A 6000-nucleotide genomic window follows, 5' to 3' on the forward strand; every position below is an offset into this window, starting at 1 on the left:
TCTACCCCACTGATCCCTCCTTTGAGGGTGCCCTGCTCCTGAAAGCAAAGCATGACACAGGTTGAGCCCCGAGTCGCGTGACGTCAGGTGCCCATTTTCGCTGGACAGAGGAGGCACAAAAAATGCAAACAATTCCACTTCTCTAAACTTTCACAGATGTAACCATTCCCAGTTTGTACTTTACTCAACTTGACACAACATATGGGTCGGCCAAAAAGCAGGAATCCACTATTTCCAAAAATGTCACTCCTACAGGTCCAAAATCATCTCCAGTAGGATTCACAGGGCAAACGTTGGAAGTCACACCTGTCGTGGCAAGTAGGTCCACTTCATCACTGCCGACTAACTCCATTTCGAGATCCTCAAGGTTCTTAAGAGGGCATCTATGTACTCATAAGTAAGTTAGTTGGTTTGTATTCAGGAGATGAAGGTACTGTCTGTACTCAGAGGAAGGTGTACACAGGAGATGAAGGTCTGAATTTAGCCCCATTCTTACATGCTGACCACACCACCCTCGTTTTGCGTGTGCGAGCATTGAGAAAATAAATGTACACATACATGTTATTCAACCATTTCACCCAAACTGATTGTGCGTGACAACGAGCGTCTGCATAGCTAGGTGCTAAAATAGAACTTGGTTATATTTTTTATGCTTAACAGGCTGTAAGTCCCGCCTCTCCCATCTCTTCATTGGTTTTTAGGAGCATATACCCATGTGGGTGAAAGTTGAACTGAGGTCCACACTCCACTCCAGTCCAGTTGTTGGTGGTAATGCACCTTAAAGTTAGTTGCCAACCATCCTATAAAGTCCACAGAAGAAGAAGAAGAACAAGAACAAGAACAAGAGATTACTAGAAACTAACTATGTTTCCCCTTTTATCAGTGGACTAATTGTTGGAGTAGAGAACACATGATTGTGTGTGACTCAGAATGGACAAAATTCTGCAAAGATCCAGGAAAAAAAGGACCTTGTGCATTTCAGGTAAAATAACAACCCAATGTTTATATCCCAGGACAAATTAGCTAGCAACAGCAAGCTAGCTAGCTAAATGTCCATGAATGTTTCACGTGTTTTGACCGGTCCCCAAATTAATATAGTTAGTTCAGAGTTCGTTTCGATATTTCAACATGCGTGTCCAGATCGCGTCTGGTGGGGATGGACAAAATTAACATAGCATGTAGAGGTCTGTAATTTTTATCATAGGTACACTTCAACTGTGAGAGACGGAAACTAAAACAAAAATCCAGAAAATCACATTGTATGATTTTTAAGTAATTCATTTGCATTTTATTGCATGACATAAGTATTTGATACATCAGAAAAGCAGAACTTAATATTTGGTACAGAAACATTTGTTTGCAATTACAGAGATTATACGTTTCCTGTAGTTCTTGACCAGGTTTGCACACACTGCAGCAAGGATTTTGGCCCACTACTCCATACAGACCTTCTCCAGATCCTTCAAGTTTCGGGGCTGTCGCTGGGCAATATGGACTTTCAGCTCCCTCCAAAGATTTTATATTGTTTTCAGGTCTGGAGACTGGCTAGGCCACTCCAGGACCTTGAGATGCTTCTTACGGAGCCACTGGAAGACCCAGCCACGCTGGGTCCCAGCCACGACTCATCTTCAATGCTCTTACTGAGGGAAGGAGAGGGTTGGCCAAGATCTCGCGATACATGGCCCCATCCATCCTCCCCTCAATACGGTGCAGTCGTCCGGTCCCCATTGCAGAAAAGCATCCCAAAAGAGTGATGTTTCCACCTCCATGCTTCACAGTTGGGATGGTGTTATTTTGGTTGTACTCATCCTTCTTCTTCCTCCAAACACGGCGAGTGGAGTTTAGACCAAAAAGCTGTATTTTTGTCTCATCAGACCACATGACCTTCTCCCATTCCTCCTCTGGATCATCCAGATGGTTATTGGCAAACTTCAGACGGGCCTGGACTTGCGCTGGCTTGAGCAGGGGGACCTTGCGTGCGCTGCAGGATTTTAATCCATTACGGCGTAGTGTGTTAATAATGGTTTTCTTTGAGACTGTGGTCCCAGCTCTCTTCAGGTCATTGACCAGGTTCTGCTGTGTAGTTCTGGGCTGATTCCTCACCTTCCTCATGATCATTGATGCCCCACGAGATGAGATCTTGCATGGAGCCTCAGATCGAGGGTGATTGACCGTCATCTTGAACTTCTTCCATTTTCTAATAATTGCGCCAACAGTTGTTGCCTTCTCACCAAGCTGCTTGCCTATTGTCCTGTAGCCCATCCCAGCCTTGTGCAAGTTTACAATTTTATCCCTGATGTTCTTACACAGCTCTGGTCTTGGCCATTGTGGAGAGGTTGGAGTCTGTTTGATTGAGTGTGTGGACAGGTGTCTTCTATACAGGTAACGAGTTCAAACAGGTGCAGTTAATACAGGTAAGGAGTGGAGAACAGGAGGGATTCTTAAAGAAAAACTAACAGGTCTGTGAGAGCCGGAATTCTTACTGCTTGGTAGGTGATCAAATACTTATGTCATGCAATAAAATGCAAATGAATTACTTTAAAATCATACAATGTGATTTTCTGGATTTTTGTTTTATTAGATTCCGTCTCTCACAGTTGAAGTGTACGTATGATAGACAGACCTCTACATGCTTTGTAAGTAGGAAAACCTGCAAAATCGCCAGTGTATCAAATACTTGTACTCCCCACTGTATATGTTATTCAATAATTTAATCCAAACTGCTGGCGCGTGTCAACAAGAGTCTGCATATCCAGGCACTAAAATAGAACTTTGTTCTATTTTTGATGCTTGATGCGCTGCAAGTCCCACATCTCCCATCTCCTCATTGTTTTTTAGGAGCATATACCTATGTGGGTGATTTGCACATCATTATAACACTGTACATAGCTATAATATAACATTGGAAATGTCTTTATTCCTCCAAAACTTTTGTGAGAGTAATGTTTACTTTTGATTGTTTATTTCACTTTTGTTTATTATCTATTTCACTTGCTTTGGCAATGTAAACATATGCTTCCCATGCCAATAAAGCCCTTTGAATTTAATTGAATTTAAATTGAATTGATTGAAAGATGAACTGAGGTCCACACTCCAGACCAGTTGGTGGTGGTAATGCACCTTAAAGTCCAAATAATAATAATAAGAAGAAGATTGAAGGAGGAGAGATTACTAGAAACTAACTTTGTTTGCCCCTTTTATCTGTGGATGAATTATTGGAAAAGAGAACACGTGATTTTGTGTGACTCAAAATGGATCTGGTGTGGATAGACAAAATCAACATGCGAACGATGGCGGATGCACACGCGTGCCCGTTCTTGTCAGCATGTTACACCCTCCCGTCATCGCACTTCCATCCTCTGCACCAGAAATTCGAGAGCACATTTTAAATGTCAATTTACAATGGGGGCAGTAGAGACTTGCCCAAAATCCCGGATATTTTGGGGCGGAAGTCCCACTTTGAGTAATTCCAAGAATTTGGGACAGAAAGGCTAAGCATTTGATGTGTCTAATGAATCGATGATGCAGCTAGAAATAAAATTGTAGGCCTACTTGTATTGTGATGATACAAGATCTACTGAAATAATGTCAAACAAGAGGCAATTATATCGAGAAATGTGGGATTCAAATTTTACGCTATTGGACACGTGAAAGCAAAAGCAACATTTCTACTGATTTCACCTATTCAGTCATGATGTCAGATCATTGAAAACGGATGGGCTTGGATTAGGGAGGAAGGAATGAAGCATTCAGAAAATACCCGAATAGGTCCATGTCTGTTCAGGAAAGTAGTATTGACCACAGTGAGTCTTGCTCATTTATACTCCCAGGTTGTAGTCAACAAATGCCCCAAAGAGACAGAATTTGCCTCCTTCGATTTTTTTATTTGATTTTAAAACTGTGTGTGTTCGCCTGTGTGCGTGCGTGCGTGCGTCAATAAAACATTTACAGAGGGGGTTTAAGTGTACATATGGAGATTTAACGAAACTTCACAATATACTGCTGAATTATTAAGCATGATATGGGATATTGGCTTGCTTCCATGTTGCTCCATGTGCTTCGTTCAAATGCATTTTGCCTAAATACATTTTTGAGTTGTTAATATGTTTATATGTGTAATATAAATTATTGTAATAATGAATTAGCCTATACTACATGTTCTGGATTCTATAGCCTAGATCCTCGAAGACCTTAATTTGAGAACCTAGGATACTGTGAATAGTAATTCAAGATCCACCATGTTGTGTTGAGTTGCAAATATTTGTCTGCACAGCTAGTTGATTAGTTGGGGCATAAGCAAATGGTTGAGTATCTTCCACAAACAGCCCATTCTGTGCCATTCCAATCTCTGTGTCCTAGTCTGGTAATGACTTGTGTTGTGAAAAATTATTTAATTTCATGGCATTCAAGGTCTCCTTGACTTGCATCACAAAATCAAGCAAGTCATCATATATTTTATTATATTTTATTATAACCTACCAGTTGAAATGTGTGCGTTGAAATGTATGTCAAATTGAATAGATAGATGCATTGTTGATATTTTACCAACCGCTTACACAACTTCAAAGAATTCATTCTCTAAACCCCTCAATGCAATCTGTTATCGTACTGTATATTTGGCTCTTTTTGTTATTGTTTATTAGTTGCAGTGAAGGCACTCAAATACGGTCTGTATAATGTTTTAAAATAATGAATACTTTCTGAGACAGAACATAACCTGAATGATATCATCAATGCAATCTCTTTTGATAAGTTTGATTAGTTGTGTCATTCCTAAGCAGGCTCACTTGATAATAATAATAATAATATACAGTTTAAACTACTACAATTAGTTTACTATGCTCCTTTTGTTATAGGACTATCATATTTTCATGAAAGCATTCAAAACAAAGAAATATTACGAGGTAACTACAAATAATAATATAATAACAACAATGTTAGGCTACATAGTAGAACAATTCAAGATGATGTTATTGTAGCCTAAAACAATTGCAATCAAAACCATGATTCAGGGGATTGTACAACATTTGGTTCTGCCTCTATCCCTCCATTTCATGTCCACTTTCACCGGTTGGACAGGTTTACATGTAGAGAGAGGGAGAGAGAGAGAAAGAGAGAGAGAGAGAGAGAGAGAGAGAGAGAGAGAGAGAGAGAGAGAGAGAGAGAGAGAGAGAGAGAGAGAGAGAGAGAGAGAGAGAGAGAGAGAGAGAGAGAGAGAGAGAGCGAGAAATAATTGTAGTCATATTAAGAACATGAAATCTCTCTCTAATTAAATAAATAAAATAAGCTGTGATTAACTGTTCCAGCGAACTAAAGAGGTTAAATAAAGCCAGTGAAGACACATATATTCATTCACCCTGCCTCCGTAACGACCTAATTATGTAATATTTCAGATTTGTCAAGCATTAATACGATTTATTCATTCCAAAAGTGACTCCCAAAACCCATAGATATTACCTTATCGAATACATTTTTCCTCCTTTGCAATGGACACTGACACGTTTTGGGAGAATAAAAAAATTGGGGGATTAATGGAACGAATGCGCTAGCTCATACATGCCCGCCAGTGTAGGTGACCGTGTACTGAGGCCTGCAGCATAGGGATGCATGATGCTAATGCGCTACGAAAAAGAGAGCCAGGCTTTACCGTAGGCCTAATCTATTCGAACTGCAAGGAGGAAGAAAGAAAATCCGTTGGTGCTTTTCCCTTTAGCTCCATGGCCGTTGATTATTGGTATTTTCCGAGTTTTCCAAACTAATAAGTGGCGCTATCAAGAATTTGGAAGCGCTGGGAGACTACCGAAGGGCTGCTAGACTTAATTGATATTGAGCGGGGCGCTGGTAGGCGCGGATGGAGGCCACTGCTGGGTAATTTGCAGTTTAATCAGCGTTTGTAATGAGAGCGGCTGATTAGCACGGGGTGGAAATAAAAGAGAGTTACAAGGAACGTCTGTCAGAGTCCGGTGATAATTCAGGACTAATTGTAATGATTAGAGCAAA

The sequence above is a fragment of the Oncorhynchus gorbuscha genome, linkage group LG11 (assembly GCF_021184085.1).
Source record: "Oncorhynchus gorbuscha isolate QuinsamMale2020 ecotype Even-year linkage group LG11, OgorEven_v1.0, whole genome shotgun sequence".
Taxonomy (NCBI): Eukaryota; Metazoa; Chordata; class Actinopteri; order Salmoniformes; family Salmonidae; genus Oncorhynchus; species Oncorhynchus gorbuscha.